At 51.1% G+C, this 23,432-nt stretch overlaps 1 protein-coding gene and 1 non-coding gene across 4 annotated transcripts in view; one reads left to right on the forward strand and one right to left on the reverse strand.

Annotated features, from left to right (window-relative positions):
• RAB17 (RAB17, member RAS oncogene family) overlaps positions 1 to 14,249 on the reverse strand; it is a 30,969-nt gene extending 16,720 nt beyond the window's left edge. For all 3 annotated transcript variants that reach the window (XM_052637726.1, XM_052637725.1, XM_052637724.1), the window contains exon 1: positions 14,063 to 14,249. The gene's annotated coding sequence lies outside the window, so the exon portion shown is untranslated. The remainder of the gene's footprint in view (positions 1 to 14,062) is intronic.
• A 7,221-nt stretch (positions 14,250 to 21,470) lies between these two features.
• On the forward strand, positions 21,471 to 21,543 carry TRNAG-CCC (transfer RNA glycine (anticodon CCC)). Its single transcript has one exon. It is a non-coding gene; the product is annotated as a tRNA-Gly (tRNA).
• Positions 21,544 to 23,432: the final 1,889 nt, after the last annotated feature.

Here is a 23,432-nt window from a genome sequence, read left to right on the forward strand (position 1 = left end):
CCACCTCCCAAGAACTAGCTGTACCCACACCCCCAAAGCCCACTCCCACCAAAGATTACTTTGAGGGGATTCTTAGACATCCTATTATTTCTTTTACAAATATCAGTATATGTACATGCACCCTCTTTTTCCTTGCAATTTATTTGTGGAAGAAATCATATTTTCCTATAGTTTTCGGTCTGGATTTTGCTGATTGCATCCCTGTATGGTCACTGAATATGCTCCTGCAAAACCTGTATTTTCTGTAGTTTGGTGGCTCAGAACAGAAATCTGCTTGGATACTGGCTATCTTTTGGCAAGAATGCTTTTGTGAGTGTGAAGCATGTTTCCTCAGGAGGCAGATAATGTCAGGAAGATCCCCTAGAGAGGGAAATGGCAATGCACTCCAGTATACTTGCTTGGAAAATCCCATGGACAGAGGAGCCTAGCGGCCTACAGTCCATGGGGTCACAAAAAAGTTGGACACAACTTAGCAACTAAATAACAACAATTGTCTGTATTGCTTCTAGAAAAATCTTTCCCTGAAAATTGGCCAAATCCACCTCAGAGCCAGCCCATCTTGTGAGCAGAGCCTCTCCCATCTCGATGTAGGAAGGGAAGGGATTCTGGAGAGGAAAGGAAGTGACCCCCACCCCACCCCAGCCCCCAAGTCCCCAGCAAGCAGCCAGGGCCACAGGCTGGTCTGCTCTGCCCTGTGGGGACAAGAGGAAAAGAATCAAACAGATAGATGCGAGTCCTAACTACCAGTGAGACTTTCTGGACAGAAAGTGTTCGGAGTTACCATGCCCGGCAGACAAGGGCTCACAGGCCCATCTGCTCCCCGGGGACAGGGACTCCGCAGAGCGGAGTGTTCCCGGAGACCGCGTCTGGAAACCCATATTCCTCGGGACGCTTAATGGTGTCAGTGGGTGACATCCCGCTGCAGCTTCTTCTGCAGCCCCCAGACTCACAGCTGCCTGAGAGGGCCAGCCCTCTCTCCAGAACCCACCACCCACGCAAGAACTCAAAGCTGTCCTGCTGCAGATTCCTGACCCACGAGCAGAAATGAAACTCTAAGGCAAAGTAAAATAGGGACTTCCCGGTGGTCCAGTGGTTAACACTCTGAGCTACCATGGCAGGGAACACGGGTTCAAACCCTGGTTGGGGAACTAAGATCCCACATGCCAAGCACCACAGCCAAAAAATAAATAAATAAGTTAAAACACTTTTTCAAAAAAAGGCACAGTAAAATCAACACTAAGGACAAATGGGGAGCCCCCGAATTGGCTGGCCCTCCAGGGATAAAATGACACCTCTAACTCTGCTCGGCAGGTCAAAGGGCAAACCAGAGTCCGGAAAGCAGCCTGAAGCCCCAGGAGAGATAACAAACAGACACAGGCTCAAAGGTCAGGGGTTGCTAGAGCTGCTTATCTGTCAACCACACCACCAAATAAGCTGGGGGATTTGCCTTCCAGTGCAGCAGCGACATCTGCTCTCCGCTCACGCTGATGCGAGCCCCTCTCCAGCCCCCGAGTCCCGCCTGTTCTCACAGCTGCCACTTCCACAGAACCCCGATGCCCCCGCCCCATCCCTTCCTGCGTCCAGTCCCCGTAAACAGCAGCTCATAGAAGAGACAACGCTCCCTGCCATCGTCCCACCTGCAGCACCCTGTTCCTCCTCTTGACTGAAAGGATCTCAGTGTCTAACTCTACCTTAATCCAGTTACTTTGATGGTAATTGTTTCTCTCTCTCGCTGGGCTGTAACCTCTCATGAAAGCAGAGTGTTCACTGAGATTGTTGTTGTTGTTCAGGTGCTGAGTCGTGTCCAACTCTTTGCAACCCATGGACTGCAGCACACCAGACTTCCTGTCCTTCACTGTCTCCCGGAGTATGCCCAAACTCATGTCCATTGAGTTGGTGATGCTATCTAACCACTGAGATTATAGTAGGTGCTCAATAGAGATCTCATGAGTGAACATGGGGTTGGCTTAGCAAGAAGCCAGCATGTCAGACATAGTTTGTGTAGCCAGCCCTACGCCAGGTAGCTTGTCAAGCAGTGGGCTGGGGTCTCCGCAGAAAGTGAACCAGAGGAGGGGCCTCCAGCAGGCCCTGAGACCAGCTTCCGGCAGGCAGCTCAGCCTGAGAGACCATGGAAGGCAGAAAGTTACCGAAGTTGGATCACCGACTCGATGTCACAAGTCTGAGCAAGCTCCGGGAGTTGGTGACGGACAGGGAGGCCTGGCGTGTCGCAGTCCATGGGGTTCCAAAGAGTCGGACACGACTGAGTGACTGAACTGAACTGAACTGCCTTTAGGATCACCCTACATTCAGATGAAGCTGCTAAAACAGCACATAAAACCTTGACCTTGAATGGGTCTTGCCTCCTCAAACAGATTGGTTGACTAATCAAACCTGGAGTCACTGTGCAGAGGCAGGGCTGTGCGTGGAGAGGCAGAAGCCATGCCCCCAGGATGACTCCGGACCAAGAGGCTTCAGACCACGGAAAGCAAAGAACGAAGTGCTGGCATCAGAGCCCTTACCATGTGAGAAGTCCTTTAATAAGCAAAACGCGACTTCCAGGTGCGCGAGTCACTGACATAGACTGGTTTCAGTTCAGTTCAGTTCAGTCGCTCAGTTGTGTCGGACCCTTTGTGACCCCATGAGCCGCACCATGCCAGGCCTCCCTGTCCATCACCAACTCCCGGAGTTTACTCAAACTCATGTCCATTGAGTCGGTGATGCCATCCAGCCATCTCATCCTCTGTGGCCCCTTCTCCTCCTGCCATCAGTCTTTCCCAGCATCAGGGTCTTTTCCAATGAGTCAGCTCTTCGCATCAGGTAGCCAAAGTATTGGAGTTTCAGCTTCAACATCAGTCCTTCCAATGAACACTTAAATGGACTGATCTAAGATGAACTAATTAGCTTCTGAGTTTAAAATTCCCCGAGCCCCTTACATGTGGCCCCAACCCTGGACTGCAGAGAGGGGGCCTTGTCTCCTGTCTCCTCGCTGGTCAACCTCGAATTAAAGCTCTGTCTTTTCTCAAAAGCCAGTGCCACAGTGTCAGCTTCTCTGTGTGGGGGGCAAGGAGCCCTTGCCCCACAAGACGGCAGGGGAGGAGGAGACCAAGGCTAAGGGACAGGCCGTGTCCACCGAGGAGCAGGGGCAGCAGGCTCGGGGCCCTGCACGGCTCAGCTGCACACAGGCTTCTGTTGAAGCCGAGCAAGAAGCCTCTGGGGCCCGGTATTACCTCACCTTACAGAGAGACGAGAAGCTTTCCTAAGACAAAGATTTGGGATTCAAAGTCAGAGCAGGCTCAAGGGGGAGGGATGGATTGGGAGTTTGGGATTAGCAGATGCCAACTGGTATATATAGGACGGATAAACAACAAGGTCCTACCATATAGCACAGGGAATTATATTCGCTATCCTGGGACAAACCATGATGCAAAAAGAGCATGAGGAAGAATATATATGTACACACGCGTGTATAATTGAAGTACTCTACTACAAAGAAGGAGTGAATGCAGCATTGTAGATCAGCTTCAAGAAAACAAAGTTGTTTTTAAAAGAAAAAAAATTTTTAAAGCCAGAGCAGGCTGCCTTCCTGTCCACACCATATTCACCAGGCACGAGCATCATTTCAACCACTTACAGAGCAGCAGGTCCTGGGTTCCATCCACATCTAGAACCGCTGGTGCAAGGAGCCTGCCGGGAGCCTCTAGCCTGAGCTCACCATCGTAAAGACGGTCAGCTCAGTAGCAGCCCTCGCTCATTAACCACCTGTTCTTTGGCCAAATGTGGAGAAACTGTGGCGCAGTGGTGACCAGTGGCTGGGGTGGGGGAAACGGAGAGATACGGGTCAAAGGGTGCAAACTTCAGCTGTAAGATTCGTGAATTTGGGGGGACCTTGAGTACAGCATAATGATTAGAGCTGATACTGTATCACTTGAAAACTGCCGAGAGAGAGATCTTAAATGTTCCCACCTGGTATGTCTATACAACTGAACATCACTCAGCCATTAAAAGGAACTAAACGGGGTCATTTGTAGAGATATGGATGGACCTAGCGCCTGTTATCAGAGAAGGCAATGGCAGCCCACTCCAGTGTTCTTGCCTGGAGAATCCCAGGGACAGGGGAGCCTGGTGGGCTGCCGTCTGTGGGGTCTCACAGAGTCGGACACGACTGAGCGACTTAGTAGCAGCAGCACCTGTTATACAGAGTGAAGTAAGTCAAAAAGAGAAAAACATATATTAACACATATGTGAAGTCTAGAAAAATGGTACAGATGAAGCTATTTCCAAGGCAGGAATAGAGACCCCCCCTGGAGAGAACAGACACATGGAAACAGTGAGGGGAAGGAGAGGATAGGATGAACGGGGAGAGCAGCCCCAACATATAGACACCACCACATGTGAGCCAGACAGCTAGCGGGAACCTGCTGTCCAGCACAGGAGCTCAGCTCTGCGATGACCGAGAGGGGCAGGACGGGGGTGAGTGGGAGGGAGGCTCTTCAGGGAGGGCATATACACGTGCACACAGCTGAAACCAACATCAGAAACCAGTATCACATGGTGAAGCAATTATACTCCAATCAAATAAAGAAACATTTTTAAAAGACACAGTAATTATGTGAGGGGGTAGGGGTGTTGGCTCAGCTATGATGGTTATCATTTTGCAATATGCAAATATATCCAGTCAGCACGTAACAAACCTTAAAGATATGCAATGTTATATGTCGGCTATGTCTCAATAAAGCTCAGAAAAAGCAACACTTTTAAGAGTGGACTCCCTAGCTTTCTGTGACACGCACACTAATGCCCTGCTTCCTGCTGAGTACCTAAGGCACCTGCTGAGAAGCAGGTATTCCACTAGATCTGAGCTATAATTCTACGTAAATAGAGCGTTCTAACACACCAACAGCAATGCATCTCAAGTATTTAAAGACACCTCTTTTTATTTTCTATTTATGTGCACAAATTAATAAAACTCAAATCAAGAAAATCTTTAGTCCAAAGCATGTGTGAATTAACCAAACTCGGTAGAGTATAAATAAACATACAGGTAACACACCTCTTTATCTACAAATATTATTTTGCTATAAACATAAACACATAATTGTCAACATGAAAAAATGTTTACCCATAATCCCATTCCCTTTATACAAGGGACAAGATGTCACCTACTTTCTTCTAGTTAGTTTCTCAGAATCTTACAAACAAACCAACCATCATTTTAACATTAAAAAAAACAAATAAGCTGTATCAAAAGTAGTTTTCCACATTGCTATATATGTTACAGATGCATTTGACATGTGTGTGTTTAATGACCACATAACATCCCTACAACAATTCCAGTTTGCTGAACTATTTCTCTGTTACCGGGTGATTACTTGGCTTTCTTTTTTTTTTTTTTCTGTAATAAATAAGACTGCAGTAAGCATTTTCCTGTATGGTTTCTTGTGTGATTACATGTCATAAGCACTTGATAATCAGAGGTTGGAGCCCTCTGTTCAGAGAGAGAATCAAAAATGGCCGACTGCTGACTCGGCCTCTGGAAGTTCATGGAGAAGGGGTGATGGACAGGGAAGCCTGGCGTGCTGCAGTCTGTGGGGTCACAGAGTCTGACACGACTGAGCAACTGAACTGAACTGGGGTGACTGAAGTCTCTCTAAACGCAGAGACATTCTCATGCTTGAGGCCAATAGGGACACCCTCTTGAACCTTTCAGTTTGGGGCTTTTCTTTCTTACAAGCTCACATGCATCCACCGAGGGAGAAAGGAGAGGATGGGAAATCCAAACCAGCCTTCCTGGGGAGGAGCCGCCCCAGGGAGGGTCGTCTGCAGTCTGCGCACGACCTCCTCCCTGGCCCGCCCCGCCCAGCGTGCAAGGATTACAGCGCAGCTGTCTACCCTGAGGTCAGTCGGTGTCCCGATCCGTCAACGGAAACGGATTCAAGACTTGAACTGGATTTTCCTGGAGGCCACTCTTTAAACCAGCTGCCCTGCTCGCCCAGCGGTAAAGAAGCCGCCTGCCAAGCAGGAGACAGGGGTTCCATCCCTGGGTTGGCAAGATTCCCTGGAGAAGGAAAGAGCAACCCACTCCAGTATTCTTGCCTGGAGAATCCCATGGACAGAGGAGCCCGGCGGGCTACAGTCCATGGGGGTCGCAAAAGAATTAGACAGGACTCTGGCTAAACAGCAACAAAGAGATTAAAGGAGATTCTTTCAACCGGAATCTCCTGCCGGAACCCTGACCTAGCAAGCCACTGGGGACGAGCGAGGACACCTCTGGTGCTCAGGAGTACACACTCCTGGCCCCTCAGTTTCCACTTCTGATTCCTTACACGGGGGCTCAGGCACAGACACACAGACACAGAGACGCAAATCCATATGACACATATATACACACATCCACACACATGCACTCGGACACTAATACACAAGGCAGACACACACACGTGCACACAGACACACAAAGGTACAAACACACACAGACTCACACATACACACACACTACAAACCGCTCAGCACTTTAAACCCTGACTCACGTGCTCCCCAGGCCTGGTCACTTCCAGCAAGCCTGACAGCCAGTCATCACTGGGTCCCCCAGGACCCCGACCTGGGTCCCCGTTTCCCCCCACTTCTGGTCACGGGGAACGCCTGCTCCCTCCACGGGCAGGCTGGGCGTGGCCGTGTGCCGGGGGCTGGGCAGAGGCTCGGCTCCAACAGAAAACAGGTGAGACGCAGCCTCCCCAAGGTCAGGCCTCCTCCCTTCCAGAGAAGCTCCGGGCAAGGTGCGCCGTGGTCACGTGGTCACCTGGGGCAGGGGGCCTGGCCCTTAGCGCAGGCGATGCGGAGCCTCTGAGCACCTGCGGGAGCACCTACCGGAAGTCCCGCTCCTCCCCGGCCCCCGGCTCCCGCCGAGTTTCTCAGCTTTGTTGTGTCTCATTTCGGCGCTGCAGATTTATTTCCCTCCACGCCTTCCTCAAGCTGTGGGGCTCTTTGTTGTGCTTGAAACTAGTAGCCCAGAAAAGCAGGAAGTATTTGGGTCAGAAGAATTCACCGCTGCCACCAACAGCCGGGAGCCAGCACCGGGGGTGGGGCTCTGTGTCTTTCCAGGCCCGCGGGGAGCAGGCTGGGATGGGACTGAAGTCGTGGAGAATCCCTGCTTCCGTTTCCCAGCAGAGGAGGCCTCACGAATGATCAACATAAAACTGCACTTAGAATTCTGTGACCGGTGGCCCCAGAGCCCGCAGTGACTGCCCAGGAGCAGAGGGGACAGCCCCAAATCCATGGTGCTCCCACCGCAGCCTGGAGTGGGGCCAACCAGCACCTCTGGGTGGCCGGGGGCTCAGGGCGTGTGTGTCTGTCTGTCGCTGTGTAATAAGCAACTCTCAACTCGGAGGCTTACAGAACACGTTTATAGCCTCACAGATTCCAAGGGTCAGGAGCCTGGGTGCAGCCTCCGGGGTCCTCTGCCCAGGGTCTCACAGACGGCGGTTAAGATGCTGGCCAGGTTCCATCCTTTCTGAAACTCACGGTCCCCCCACGCTTGTGTAGTCTTGGTGGAATCCAGTCTTTCCCGGTGCAGAACTAGGGTCCCCTTTTGCTCCCAGCTCCCTATCAGGGCCCATCTCACTCTCAGAAGCCCCCACAGAAGGCTCCCAGCCAGAACCCTCAGGCCCTCTCACACATGGCCGCTTTCTCAAGGCCATTGGGACCTCTCTCTGACTTCCAGACGCCGACCCATCTCGTCTGATTAGGCCAAGCCCACCAGGCACACTCTCCCTTTCCCTAACTCGGAGTCAGCTGACGAGGGACCCTGGTTCCCTCGGTGAGAATGCCTCCACCTTTGCCATGTGGTACAACCTGATCTCAAGGGTGGCATCGTTGCGTCCAGGCCCTGGGCACCCTCAAGGGAGGGGATTACCCGGGGTGTGGACACCTGGGGTGGGAATCTCAGGAACCACCTAGAGTCCTGATTGTCTCAGGACTTGAGCCAAAGCACACGGCGGTGGGGCACCCCCACCCCCCAGGCGACGCTGAGTGAAAGCGAGCCACTGAGCAGTGTCGAAGAACCACCCCCGGGGCCTGGACTCGGGCCAGCCCCAAACAACCGGCCTGTTCTCACCTCGGAAGGCCACGAGAGGCCAAGACTCACATGCTCAGGAGGGCCTGGGGGCTCATCGCTTCTGTGGTCTTGAGGTCACCCTGCACGACTGTCATTTCGGTGGGGCTTTTCCCTGAAACCTGTGGGTTCCTCGCACACAGACCTCGGCAAGTCACTCCCCCTCTCGATGGCCGAGTCCTCGTCTCTAAGGTGAGGGGTCGGATCAGATGGCTCCAGATCTGCCTTCACCTCTGGCCTCTGTGACTTGATCTCAGCCCTTAGCAGCCACAGTTAAACCAGGGGAGGCCTTCCGGTGAGGGTGTGGGGGGTCAGGCCTGGGCACAAGTAAAGTCCCTGGTGGGCGGATGGAGGCTTAGAACACAGACCTTCTGGCCGCTGACCTCGCTGAGACCTGCCGGCCAGTCATCACTGCTTGTGGTGGAGATTAGTCACGACTTGTGCGTAAGCAATCGCACGCATGCGTGCTCAGTGGCTTGTCATGTCCGACTCTATGCAACCCCGTGGACTCTAGCCCTCCAGGCTCCTCTGTCCATGGGATTCTCCAGGCAAGAATTCTGGAGTGGGTTGCCATGCCCGTCTCCAGGGGATCTTTCCGACCCAGGGATCGAACTCTCATCTCCTGCATTGCAGGTGGATTCTTATCCCACCTGGGAAGCCCAACAAATTTACTTATGTGACCATAATTAATGTTATTTTTTTATGGCCATACAAACTTTTTACGTTCTCTCTTTGCATTTATCAACTTTCCTGTATGGACATTAACAGGGAAATTTTTCTGCCACGCCGATTAATCAGGCCACAGATACAGGCATGCATGGGCACATTCCCCTTTCAAAAGAAATGCAAAATTACAGGATTTTGGAGTTGAAGGAGCCCCTGGGGACCATCTGGCCTAAGCACCCACTGGCTGAAGAACACACCATTAGCATTTCCCACTGATTTTCCAGTCTCGGCTCAAATATCCATGTGGATTCTAGACTCTAGGATTCGACATCCTGAGGTGGTTCAAACATCAGCTTTTTGTAACTTTCCACCTTCGTGTCCTCCTGGGGTCACTTGGCAAATGCCTGACCCACTTCTGCATAAACATTTCTGAGATTTTTGAAGACGTTTTCAGGGCTTGTAGCAAACGCTGCCAAGTGCCTGCCCCAGCCCCTGCTCCTTGTGAAAGGACTCCGTGGCCCAGATTATCCACACCACTCTCTGGGAGACATGCCTAGTGATCTGCTCTAGACATCTGCAGGGGAGAGGAGCCTCCCATTCTTCCGTGGAGCCTCCTGGCAGGGCTCTAGGTAAGAATCAACCTCATAGTGTGATAGAGATCTGAGACACAGATCTTCCAGACTGTTCTTACCTCCCAAGGACCTTGAGATAAGTAGGCATGACCTCCAGCCTCACCTTGAAACCTTCACCCTCACTTATCTCAATGGAAAATTCCAACAGGGGTTTCTGAGCACCAAGTTAAATTCCTCAGCTCAACAATCAGTTCGGTGCGTGGCCGCCTGCCAGGCTGGGCAGAGCAGAGGGGAGAGGTGCAGATGAAGCAAAGCGCTGCCATGGGGGCACCCGGGGCTGCAGGATGGGAGGAGGGCGGCATCCAGAGAGAGGCCGCCCTGGCTCAGACCATGTCCAAGAGGGGCAGAGGGCGCAGGCAGAGGAGAGCCCCTCGCTTGACCACAGTGAAGCGGGAAGGGTATCTGCAGGAGGAAATACGGACACATGGATGGACAGATGGATGAGAAACTTGCAGCCAACAGAAGGAAGGGCTTTCTGAGCTCCAGGAGTACTGTGCGCACATCGTGAGGGCCTGGAACTGTGGGCTAGGGAGTGCCAGTGAGTGTAGGGCCTGCAGTGGGTGGCAGGGTGAGTGGGGAGAAGCCTTGCCCAATTCCACAAAGACTAGAAGACGTAACAAACCAACATAGCTTCCTTTTACTGAGCACCTACTATTCACCAGGCCCTCTGCTAAGCCCTTAACTCAAAATCTTTGATTTCATCCCTATCCTCAGCAACCCCAGCTTGTGGGTCACTCCCCAAGCGCCTTCTGTTGGCCTTCTTCCAGCCTGCCGTCACAGAGGAAGAGTCCATGGGGCCAAGGGACGCAACTACTTAAAACCTGTGCCACCCTCAACTTCTAGAACCTGAGAATTCCCCAGTAGCCCCAAGCCTACCTCCCCACAGGCCTCTGAGCTGGCCTGTACCCCCGCCCCCCACCAAAGTGAACCATGCCACCAGTGTGTGCAGCCAGGCCAGGAGGCAGTGTGGTTGGAGACGCAGGAAAGTGAAAGTGAAAGTTCTCAGTCGTGTCCAGCTCTTTTCGGCCCCATGGACTATACGGTCCACGGGGGTATAGTGGAATTCTCCAGGCCAGAACACTGGAGTGGGTAGCCTTTCCCTTCTCCAGGGAATCTTCCCAATCCAGGGATCGAACCCAGGTCTCCCGCATTGTGGGCAGATTCTTTACCAGCTGAGTCACCAGGGAAGGCAGAGACACAAAAAGGCTTGATAAATGAAGAACTGTCTTCATCCACGGGGCATCTCTCCAAGCCAGCCTCATGGGCTGACCTGGGACATGGATAGCGAGGTATGCGACTGGACAGGAAGGAAATGGGTAAGGACCCCCCACCAGGGCAAATGAGCCAATATATCCCTTCCATACTTTAATTTTCAGCCTGCCTTTATGCTTAATGTGCGTCTCTTGTAAACAGTATGCAGAGTTGAGTGTTAACTTTTTCATCCTGTCTGCCTTCCAATTTAGCTTCTGGCCTGTTTACCGTTAATACAATTATTGATACAGTTAGAATCTGCCCACAGTGGGGGAAACCTGGGTTCGATCCCTGGATTGGGAAGATTCCCTGGAGAAGGGAAAGGCTACCCATTCCAGTATTCTGGCCTGGAGAATGCCATGGACTATATAGTCCTTGGGGTCACAAAGAGTCAGACACATCCAAGCAGCTTTCACTTTCTCTTTTCTACCATCTTGTTTGTTTTCTATTTGTTCTCTCTGTTCCTCTGTCCTTCTCCTTTTGATTTAATGAAGTACTTTTAAAGTCTCTCTTCTTTACTGTTTTTCTAAGTACCTTATTGTATGTTTCAGTTCTATGATTTCCATTTGGTTCTGTTTTAGAATCTCTAAATCCCTCCTGAAATTTGCCACTTCTTTTGCCATGATACGCACCTTTTCCTATAGATTGTCTATTTTATTTATCATAGTATTTTAAGGTCCTTATTTACCAGTTCTGGTTTGTGGGTCTGTTGACTGACTTTTCTGTGTTTTTCTTCACCACAGGTCACATTTTCCTGATTCTCCGTATGTCTGGGAATCACTGTGTATCAGACATTGTGAATGGTGTGTTGCTGAGACTCTGGATTCTTTCCCTGTGAAAAGTGCTGACTTGATTCTAGAAGGCAGTTAAATTACTGGTGGGTCCTCTTTAAATTTCGGAAAGTGTGCTTTACACTTTGTTGGGGTGGAAACTGTTTTTGTTTGCCTTCAGTCCTAAGGTGAACCTTAGTCCTGGGACACAGTCTTTGCTCCTAAGCTCAAGACCTTCTGGGGCTTCAGTGGAAAGTCTGAGGGGTCCACCAGGCCCCTCCACACAGCAGAAATTAGACCCCCAAACTCACTGTTCCCTGCAGTGAGTGGGCAGCAGTGAAAATCCCTGCTCAGCTCTTTAAACCTTCAGGCATTGCCTTCCTCTAGGCTTCTGGCAACCTCACCTGTACATGAGCTCTTGAAGGGATCGCTGTGGATTTGAGGATCATTAATGTACAATGTTAGGACTTCCCTGGTGGCTCAGAGGTTAAAGTGTCTGCCTGCAATGCAGGAGACCAGGGTTCGATCCCTGGGTCGGGAAGATCCCCTGGAGAAGGAAATGGCAATCCACTCCAGTACTGTTGCCTGGAGAATCCCATGGAGGGAGGAGCCTGGTAGGCTACAGTCCATGGGGTCCCAAAGAGTCGGACACGACTGAGCGACTTCACTTTCACTTTCAATGTACAATGTTTGGGGGCTCCCTTGTTTTTCAAGATTTCACCTCTCCATTCAACAACAGCAAGCACACCGTTCCTCAAGCTCATGTGGAGCATTCACTGAGACAGACCACTTTCTTAGCCATAAGACACACCTTAACAGATTTAAAATGATAGAAATTATACAATGTCTGCTCTCTGACCACAGTGGAATTACATTAGAAGTCAATAACAGAAAGATAACTGGAAAATCTCTGAATTTATGAAGATTGAACAACACACTTGTAAATAACATGAGTCAAAGACGAACCCTCAAGAGAAATTTGAAAATATTTTAACTGAAAATGAAAACACAACTTATCAAAATTGTGGGATGTGGTAAAAGCAGTGCTTAGAGGAAAATTTATAGTATTGAATATATATATTAGAAAAGAAGATCTAAAATCAGTAACCTTAAGTTTCCACCTTAGGAAACTAGAAAAAGAGCAAATTAAATCCGAAGATAGCAGAAAAATTGACAAGAATTAGAGTAGAAGTCAACGCAATTGAAAATAAGAATTCAATAGAAAAGTCAAAGAAACCAAAAGCTGGTTCTTTGAAAAGATTAATAAAATTAATAAACCTCTAGCTGGGCTAAGAAAAATGGAAAGAAGAAACAAATTACTAATATTGGAAATGAAAATAGGACATAGTTCAGGTCCCATGGGCATTAAACAATAATAAAATGCTGCTATGAACAACTCTTTGCCCACATATTTGGTAACCTAGATGAAAAGGACCAATTCCTCGAAAGACACGATTTGCCAAAACTCACACAAGAAGAAATAGACAATCTGAATAAACCTATATTTATTGCTTTAAAAATTGCATCCATAATTAATAATCTTCCAAAACAGAAAGCTCCAGGCCCAAATGGGTTCACTTGTAAATTCTACCAAACATTTAAGAAATAAATTACACCAGTTTTCTACAATATCTTTCAGAGGATAGAATCAGAGGAAATATTTCCTAATGCATCCTATGGGGCCAGCATTATCCTAATACCAAAACCAAAGACATTATAAGAAAACTACATGTACACCCATGGCTGATTCATGTCAATGTGTGGCAAAAACCCCTACAATATTGTAAGTAATAAGCCTCCAATTAAAATAAATAAATTAATTTTTTTAAAGGAAAACTACAGACCAATAACTCTTTTGAATATGGATGCAAAAATCCTCAACAAAATATCCTCAAATCAAATCCAACAAAGTATAGAAAGAATTGTACACCATGACCAAGTGGGATTTGTCCCCAGGTATGCAAGGCTGATTCAATATTCAAGGATTAGTTAATGCAATCCACCACATCAAGAAGCTAAAAGAGGAAAATCATGATTATCAGTAGATGAAGAAAAAGCATTTGCAAAATCCAATACCCCTTCATAACAAAAGCCCTCGGTAACTAAGGTTTCACCCTCCTTCTCCAGCCACCCTGGCCACCGAACTCCACCCTCCGACTTCTCAGACCGGTAAGTTCTAGCTGCTCCGCCCTGAGCAGACCGAGAAGAGCTCTCTGAGGATTCACACTCATGGGCATTTCACCCAAAGCAGTTCCCCTTCTTTCAAGGGGCAAGTCCCCTCCACTCTTTGCTCCTCAAGTCACTCTCCAGTGCCCTGAAGCAGTGGTTACATTTTGTGTGGTTACTCACTCTGTCATGCCCAGCTCTCGGCGACCCCATGGACTGTAGCCCACCAGGCTCCTCTGTCCATGGGACCTCGCAGGCAAGACGACTGCAGTGGGTTGCCATTTCCTTCTCCAGGGGATCTTCCCACTGAACCCAGATCTCCTGCATTGCAGGCAGATTCTTTACCATCTGAGTCACCAGGGAAACCCATTTTACATTTTATCTTTGTTCTTTGTGGGAAGGTTAGTCCAGTACAAGCTCCTGCACCTTTACTAGAACTCAGACACCCCTGGAATCACTTCTTAAATTACCTTCAGTTGTTGAATTGTGTTTGTTTAAGGGTGAAGCCAAGCTGTGGCTGGGCCATGGGGTGCTGGAGTTAACACAGGTTCAACATCAATTTATCAGTTGGGAGCTTGGCTCCATATACAGGCACCTTCACTTACGGAGAGTCGAGACACTCCTAGAAACTGCTACTGAGAATGTTTGTTTTTTCTGGAAGACAAACTGGGAATGCTTCTCAATGGGCTTGATGATAATACGGCCTTTGACTCAGCTGCAGCCCCACGTGCAGGAAGCACCTATAATCCAGAGGGCAGAACTGAGGAAATGATTCAGTTCTTGAGCTCATCAGCTACTTTTAGCCACACTTCATGCTGACAGTGAAATTACTCAGCCTCCTGCCCAGCCGGCCGTGGGGCACATGAGGCAGCCTTGGGGAAATGTGAAACTGGGACGAAGGCAGGAGGGGGGACTTCAGCTCGATTTAGATAAACTTCTGAGGCTGAGATGTGGGATACTTAAATCTAAGAGTTGTCTGAGCCACAGACCGTTGGATTCTCTCCTTTCCCAGTGGTTCCTCAGCTTCCACTGAGGTTCCCTGGCTTCCCTCCCTAAGGAACGGGCACTGGAGTAGACCTCCCCCAGCAACCACGCACCCAGACCCTCCCAAGCCCCGAGGCTCATTGGAGGGGCCACCGTCCACACCTGAGAAGCCTTGGGTGGCATGACCACCGCAGAGGCTGCAGACTGCTGTACCCACATCCTCAGCCAGAACAAGGGAGTAGGTGGCAAGAGGGACCCAGCCAGAGATGCTCTCGGTGATGTTCAGAGGGAGCCAGGCAGGACTATGGGAAGATCCAGACGTATGGAAAACTCAATCTCCTTAAAAAGTGGAGAAACAGCGCTTTCTCCCCCAAACACTGTGTGGGCACATTGGTTCCCCTGAGGCTGAGAGAAGGAAGCTGCTTGAAGCCTCTCCCCTGCTTTGCAGGGTTCGCTGTGGCCTTCGCCACTCTTCACCTCATAAAAGCACCGCCTCCATCTCTTCACAAGGTGTTCTCCCCTGAGTGTGTGTCTGTGTCCATCCTTCCCCTTTGATAAGCGCACCAGTCATATGGGACGAGGGCCCACCCTAATGACCTCACTGCAATTTGATGACCTCTGTAAAGACCCTCTCTCCAATTTGGAAGGACTGATGCTGAAGCTGAAACTCTAGTACTCTGGCCACCTGATGCAAAGAACAGACTCATTGAAAAGACTCTGATGCTGGGAAAGATTGAAGGTGGGAGGAGAAAGGGACAACAGAGGATGAGATGGTTGGATGGCATCACCGACTCAATGGACATGAGTTTGAACAAGCTCTGGGAGTTGGTGATGGACAGGGAAGCCTGGCGTGCTGCAGTCCGTGGGGTCACAAAAAGTCAGACATCACTGAGTGACTGAACTGAACTGAACTCCGAATACGGTCACATTTAGGGGGCTGGAGCTTAGGACTTCAACATGCAAGTTCTAGGGGGACACAATTCAACTCGTGATACCGTGGATGTCATAAATACTCATGAGAAGGTCAACCCATGTGCTTCTGTGTAGATCTGTCTCTGTGAGGAGCAGATCGGGCATTTGTCTCAGGCTTGGTGATTTGGGGGTTCCTGAACCAAGAGGAGGCCTTTGGACTCCATGTGACTGAAAAGTGTCCCCCAGATTCACATCCAGGAAACACCATGGGCTTCCAGTAACCCCCGGAAGCCAGGACAGAGGCATGGATGCCCTCAGAGCTTCCAGAAGGGACCAACACCACCCACAGCTTGACTTCCAAGCCTCCAGGACCATGAGACTACACACGCCTGTTGGTTTAAGCCCTCCAGGCTGTGGTGACTTGCCATATCTCTCCCAGGACACTAGTATAGAACTTAGACCCACCCGTGCCCTTCGGGAGGTTAGTGGACTGACCCGGAGCACCAGCCCGAGTCCAGGGTCCTCCTGAGCATGGCCCTGCATGTCTGCACGGGGAGCACGCTGGAGCCCCGCCTGGGCCCCAGGGAGGTTAGTAGACCGACACGGAGCACCAGCCCGAGTCCAGGGCCCCCTGGGCATGGCCCTGCATGTCTGCATGGGGAGCACGCTGGAGCCCCTCCTGGGCCCCAGGCGGCAGGCGCTGTGCACAGGGTCTCCCCAGCAGAGGTAATGCTGGGAACAGGAGTGCACACGTGCGTGTCGCCTGTTAGTTCCGAGGGACAGTTACCTTCTCCGGTTAAGCATTTGGCCACGACAGTGGGAACGAAGGAGGCAGACGGAGAGACAGAACGGGACCGTGGGGCTGTGGCAGCGGTGGCCCTCTAGAGGGGTGGCAGTTTATAATTTGGTCCCTACGACTGCAGTCTTGAATCGCTTCAGTCTAGCTCCTGTGAGATCTGCTGTGGGGTCAGAATTCCCTGCGGCTGGCGTCCTTGTCACTCTTCACAAGTGAAGGATTGGCAACACAGTGTCCCTGCCTGCTGGACTGGGCCTGGGCCGGGGGGGGTGGGGCGTGGAAGTGGGGGGTGGTGAGAAGGGGGTGGAGGTGGGGAAGCAGCAGGGGAGGGGTTGGGGGTGGGGGGTGGAAGGGGGGGATGGTGAGAAGGGGGTGGAGGTGGGGAGGGGCGGGGGAGGGGTTGGGGGTGGGGGGTGGAAGGGGGGGATGGTGAGAAGGGGGTGGAGGTGGGGAGGGGCGGGGGAGGGGTGGGGCAGTGGAGATGGGGCGGTACAGCCAGGGAACGAGGGGCTGAGCTGGCGCTGTCACCCGTGGGTGCAGAGCCCAGAGACCAGGCAGGAGGCCTCACCTGGAGACCACCTTCCCACTCCCCAGTGGGGGCAGGGCTCCTCGCTGCCACCCAGCCCCCTCCACCCACTCTGCAGACTGGATGCCATCTGGGGGAACCCTCAGAGCAACAGGGCTCTTGCCTGAAGCTGGAACCCCCCATCACCTGCTACCCCTAGTGGCCAGTCTGGGGCACACTGGGCCGCTACCCTGCCCTCCCCACTGCAGAGAGAAGAGCACAGCTTGCCAAGTGCAGAGAGAGGCTGAGCCATGGCCGTGGTGTCAGACGGACTGGGTTTTGGAGATTGCTCTGAGCTTTGCTGGCTATGTGACCTTCGCAGGTCACATGACCTCTCTGAACCTCACTTCATCTGTAAACGATGAATAAAGTTGGGCCTTAGCCACGTGAAATTGTGAGTACAAAAATGTCAGGTGTGGACAAGACCCAGAATGGAGCCTGAAATGGCAGGCACTCACAAGGAGACTTTGAAAACATTCTTTCGGTTGCAAGTCACCAAACCAACTCAAGCTTATTGGAGTAAAACGGATTTTGTTAGACATCTACTCATGTCTGACGAAACAGAGGGCAGCCAGACCTGGAAGGGAAGAGCTGTCAGCCTCAGGGGTCCTCTGTGTGTCCCCATCTCTCGTGTGCTGCCCCGCCTCTCAGCACTCACAGCAGCCCATGGTCCTGGTGCTGACAAGGGAGCAGCCCCGCCTGACCATCAGTCCCACCCCGGCCCCCACCCTGACTTCCCGCATGGTCACCCATGGCCCTTCAGCTGCTGAGGAAGCTGGAGGAGGTGGGGGGACCATGACAAATGGTGGAAAGAGGAAGCTCTGAGCAGAAGGGAGCCTCCTGAGCCACGTGGGTTCTCTGCAGAGCGATGCCTGTTGCTTTAATAATTATCATTAAACTGCCTACAAACTCCAGAACTCAAAACCAGTCTGTCTTGTATTGTTTCAGTTCCTCAGCGTAGATATACCTAAAATGCATCCTGATTCCAGGTTGTTCAGAAAGCCACTTTGATGGACTGAATGCTTCTTGCTGTTGTTGTCATTCAGTCCTGTCCGGCTCGTTGCAGCCCCGTGGACTGCAGCACAGCAGGCTTCCCTGTCCATCACCATCTCCCAGAGTTTGCCCAAGTTCATGTCCATTGAGTCAGTGATGCCACCAACCATCTCTTCCTCTGTTGGCCCCTGCTCCTCCCGCCTTCAATCTTTCCCAGCATCAGGGTCTTTTCAAATGAGTCAGCTCTTCGCATCAGGTGGCCAAAGTATTGGAGCTTCAGCTTCAGCATCAGTCCTTCCAATGAATATTCAGGACTGATTTCCTTGAGGATTGACTGGTTTGATCTCCTTGCAGTCCAAGGGACTCTCAAGAATCTTCTCCAACACCGCAGTTCAAAAGCATCAATTCTTCAGTGTTCAGTCTTCTCAATGGTCCAACTCCCACATCCCTACATGACTGCTGGAAAAACCATAGCTTTGACTATATGCAACTTTGTTGGCAAGGTGATGTCTCTGCTTTTTAATATGCTGTCTATGTTTCTCATAGCTTTCCTTCCAAGGAGCAAGTGTCTTTTAGTTTCATGGCTGCAGTCACCATTCACAGTGATTTTGGAGCCCATGAAAATAAAGTTTCTCACTGCTTCCACCTTTTCCCCTTCTACTTGCCATGAAGTGATGGGACTGGATGCCATAATCTTAAGTTTTTAAAATATTTCTACCCCCCAAAAATTCACATGTTGAAACCTAACCCTCAGTGTGATAGTTTTAGGAGTGGGGTCTTTGGGAAGGGAATAGATGATGAGGGCAGAGCCCTTACGATTAGGATTCGGGTTCTTGTGAAAGGGGCTGCAGAGAGATCTCCCATCGCCTCCACCCTGAGAGCGCACAGTGAACCAGGAAGCAGACCCCACCAGACACTGAAACTGCCCATGATCTTGGCCTTCCCAGCCACCAGGACAGTGAGGAGTAAATCGCTATTGTTCATAAGTCACCCAGTCTGTGGTGTTCTGAAACAGCCCGAGTGGACAGGGCAGCCATGCAAAGCTCCAGTAAAGCACCCCGCTCAGTGGATGAACCTCCCTGTTGCAATCTCACAGCCGGAAGGGCCCTTGGCCTCGGTCTTATCAGACACACTGTTCTCTGTTATCTCCAAAGTGGGCTCTGTGGATTCTCGATGTGTGATGCGTTTCCAGGACAAGGTCTGAGGTCAGATGGGTCTGAAGTGATGGTTCCTTGCGATCCCTTCTCGGAGAGTTAACACACATTTGTACACAGAAGCCCCCACATTGCAACCTGTTCAGCTTTATTGAAATCAGCTCTTCCCCCATTTGCTGAAGCCCAGACACATTTTCACGGACTACCTGTTAGCATGTTCTGGAATTGGTGGGCCAGGAAACGGACATGGGGGAAACCCGCCCGGCTTGAGGCCAGCCCTCCTCAGGGGTCTCTCTGGCAGGAGGTTAGTCTGAGGCTGTCTGCATCTGCCACGGGCGCCCCCGGCCTCCCTCGGGACCTGATGCCGAGAAGCCCCTTCCTCCACTTGCCCTGTGACCTGCACCCACACCTGCCCCCCGGCCCTTAGCGCCACCACGGTCCACTCTGCTCAGCTCCCCCACAGAGCCCAGGCCTCCCGGTTGTCCTTCTGGACACTGTGTCTGTGTTCAATCCACATTTCCTCCCAGAGCCAGACCACACTCCCGAGAGCAGTCTGACCAGCACTAGATGGAACAGACACATCCTTTCTCTTACACAATAGATCTCAAAACTTATCCTCCACTCGGCGCCTATCAGAACCCGTCCCATGTCCCCAGAACTGTGCCAAGACCAACAAAGGCCCCTAGAAATGCCCTCAGGGAGCTTACTGAGGAATGAGGAATGCCAAAGAAAACTTCACAAATTCAGTACCAATATAAACATTAAATGGTTCGTGTCAGCTGCACAATAAGAGTATACAGGTCAGCCCCCGAGAGTATGAAAGACACTCAGAATCATCAAAAACACACAGTGCCCACCCTCGCCCACCCAGAAACATGTACCTGATGCACTGAAGAGCCGCCAGGCTGGAGGGTCACGCCGGTGAAGACAGGTGTCTGACTGGACCCCGTCTCCCTTCTCCAGGTGTGCTGTAGGGGACCCTCCTCCCTAAGTCCTGCGGCCTGAGGACACAGCGGTCCTCCCCAAGCACAGCAGAGTGAAAGTCGCCTTCCCAGGACCTGAACGGGGGAGCAAGTCTGCGGGGAGATTCTTTGCAGCACGAATGGAACCTGGGAAGCCGCAATAAGCACAGGAAATGCTGCGATCGAACGTGAGAGAGGGCATCTCGAGGACCCCAAAAAAGGCTTCACCCCGGACGCTTCCAAAGGGTGGAGGAGGCCCACTCGCCTTGTCCCCGGAGGACACTCAGGGGACACTCACTGAACTGGTGAGTGAGCGAGTGACCAGCGGGTGAACGAAAACCACAAAAAGAAAGTCAGGCTTTTCATCTGAAGCGAGGCTTCTTCCAGAATGAAAGGGCCACGTGAATGAATGAATCAGTGAGTAAATAAACGCCCCATTTCCTTTAGGAACGGAATCATTCAAGCGTTGAATATGTTGCAGTAATCTGAATGGATGGTTTTCCCTACATTTATCAACCATCAGACAAAAGCAAGGTCTTGCTCAAGACCGGGAAGCGGAGAGTTAGGAATGTACTTTACTCGAACACACACACAAACGTATACACACTTATACTCACACGAGCAGACCTGTGCATGGTGGCCCTGTCGGTCTCGTCTTTGCTCCCTCTCAGCCGCGCACAGACATGTCTGTGTCCCCTTATCTGGGCTTGTTCTGGAGGCTGTCCGTCCATCCTTCCGGGACTGGCCCCGGCCCAACCTCAGCCCTGTCCCTGCCTCCCACATCCTCCTCTTCCTCAAGGCCAGAGGCCCTCCTCCTGGGAGCGGGCAGCTCATCTCTGTCGCGTCAGGACAGACAGCGGCTTTGGTGAACAGCTAAGGTCTGGGGCTGAGCAAAGGTCCTAAGTCCGCTTCTCAGCGTAACAGGATGAGGGTTTCCCTGGAGAGAGACAGATGGTTGCAGGAGAGAAAGCACAGTTTTCTCTCTACCCTTCCCAGTTCTTGGCTAAAATCTCTGAAATAAAAGAGAGAGTAACAAGAGAAAAGCGAACTGAAGTTTAGTAACATATCTGTGCTATGCTTAGTCGCTCAGTCGTGTCCGACTCTTTCTGACCCCATGGACTGTAGCCCGCCAGGCTCCTCTGTCCATGGGGTTCTCCAGGCAAGAACACTGGAGTGGGTCTGTGCCCTCCTGCAGGGGATCTTCCCGACCCAGGGATCAAATCCGCGTCTCTTACGTCTCCTGAGGGTTCCTTGCCACTAGCGCCACCTGGGAAGTCCCGAATCCCATCTTAACTAATGACAAAACCGAAAGGTGGGGATTCGATCATGGGATGTTAGCAGATAAGCAGGGGTGAGGTTTACTTGCAGATCTAAATGGGGCCTTAGCCACTGATAAGGGTTTCTTGCGATTTACAGCCGCCTTCTATTCCTGGTGCAGAGGGAGGCCCCCTTATACATGGAGACACCCTGAAGATGTGCAGATTTCTCTTGTCAAAGGGCCGCTTTGGGACTTCCCTGGTGGTCCAGCGGCTAAGACTCTGTGCTCCCAATGCAGGGGCCTCAGGTTCAATCCCTGGTCAGGGAGCTAGATCCCACGTGACACAGTTAGGGGTTTACACGCCGCAACTAACGATCCCACACGCTGCGACGAAGGCCTGGCGCAGCCAAATAAATAAAAATAAATATTTTAAATTAGGCAATCTAAGTATTTTAAGGAAGGAGGAGGGCAGCGTCCACTCTGTTTGCTGGGCGTTTCCTGTGTTTGTGTGCATGTGTGTGCAGTCTGACTCTTTGCGACCCCATGGACTGTAGCCTGCCAGGCTCCTCTGTCCACCGGATTCTCCAGGCAAGAGCACTGGAGTGGGTTGCCATTTCCTCCTCCAGGGGTTCCTCTGAACCCAGGGATCGAACCTGCATCTCTTGCATCTCCTGCATTGGCAGGCAGATTTTTTTACCACTGAGCCACCTGGGAAGCCTGTGTCTGCTGTTTCTCAAAACAATCAGCTCAGAATAAGCCTCACACCAAAAAGGCATATTTTGGAATAGCGCATCCTGCTACCCTTTGGGGCTTAACATTTGTGCCCTTTGAGCAGTGAAACTGTGCCTGTGGACTGAAAAGTGAAGTCACTCAGTCATGTCCCACTCTTTTCGACCCCATGGACTGTAGCCAACCTGGCTCCTCTGTCCATGGGCTTCTCCAGGCAAGAGTACTGGAGCGGGTTGCCATTTCCTTCTCCAGGAGATCTTCCCAACCCAGGGACTGAACCCAGGTCTCCCGCATTGCACTGTCTGAGCCGTGGCCATGATGCCCGTGTGAATGCAAGGCTGCAGCTCGTCGCCTCGCTGCCTGGGCTTTCTGAGGTCTCCACTTCTCCCTGCGCCACACCTGCCTGATTGTCCCAGCGAGAAGCTCGACTGGAGCAGAGCCAGTCCAGGCCTCCGTTCGCTGCCTTGAGACCCACGGGGGACAGGAACCAGCTCATGCTCGTCGTCCTTTCTCCCTGACCGCCTTGCACATAGTAGGTGCCCTAATGTACATTTCCAGTGGGCTGGACTGTGCTGGCCACTTGGCATAAGTTGTGATTTCATTTACTCATCCCAGTGATGCTAACTTGCATAGTGATTAGATTTTACTGTGAATAAACAAACCAAAAAAAAAATAAAGTTTCCTAAGAAGAAAACCATATAACCTTTGTTATGCTTGAGGCAAAGCTGAATTTTAGACACTGCTTGTAACAAATTTTACAAACTGCTCTTTGTCTGGGGGTATGGATATCAAGAGCTCCAACTTGAGCACAGACTGCAAATGAGTAAGTGGCGAAGTATTTCTCTATTATGTTCCTAAAATAGCCTGAGTGCTGGCACTGAGCGCTTCATCTTAGCCCAGAACCCTTGGGCGCCGTCACAGTAGACAGTCACACAAGGCAAAGCTCAGGCCCCTCCAGGCTGGTCTCAATTGGTTGGCGCTATCTTAATGTAGAAAAAATTTCCAGTGAACTTCTCACGAGAAAGTCTTCAGAGCGCTCTTCAGTAGAACCAAAACATGGCGAAATGTTTGTGCTATTTTAAAACTGGCAAATTCAGCACACAGAGCACTCTTCAAAGCTACTGCCAAAAATACGGCGAGCATCTTCCTAAAATAATGAGAAAGACCTGAAACGTGCATTCAGCCCCTGCCTGGGAGGAGTGGTGTTGAGCAGCTGATAAGGATGCTGTTTGCTCATAAATACAGCGATTCCTCAAGGGGAAAGCTCCATTTCCTAACTGGTCCGTGTAAGGGCTGGAGAAACCCAGTGACCTCCTACTCAAGGTGCCTCCCTGCCCTGCCGTCCCTGCGGGTTGGAAAAGAATCTCCCGACACAGCATTTCGGAAGGGGGTGAGTTTATTACGAACAACGAGCAGAGATAATCAGGGTGCAGCAAGTACAGTGGGCCGACCTTCCAACAGGCCAGCGAGGGGCAACACTTTCTGTG

The sequence above is a fragment of the Budorcas taxicolor genome, chromosome 3, assembly GCF_023091745.1.
Source record: "Budorcas taxicolor isolate Tak-1 chromosome 3, Takin1.1, whole genome shotgun sequence".
NCBI classification, from domain to species: domain Eukaryota; kingdom Metazoa; phylum Chordata; class Mammalia; order Artiodactyla; family Bovidae; genus Budorcas; species Budorcas taxicolor.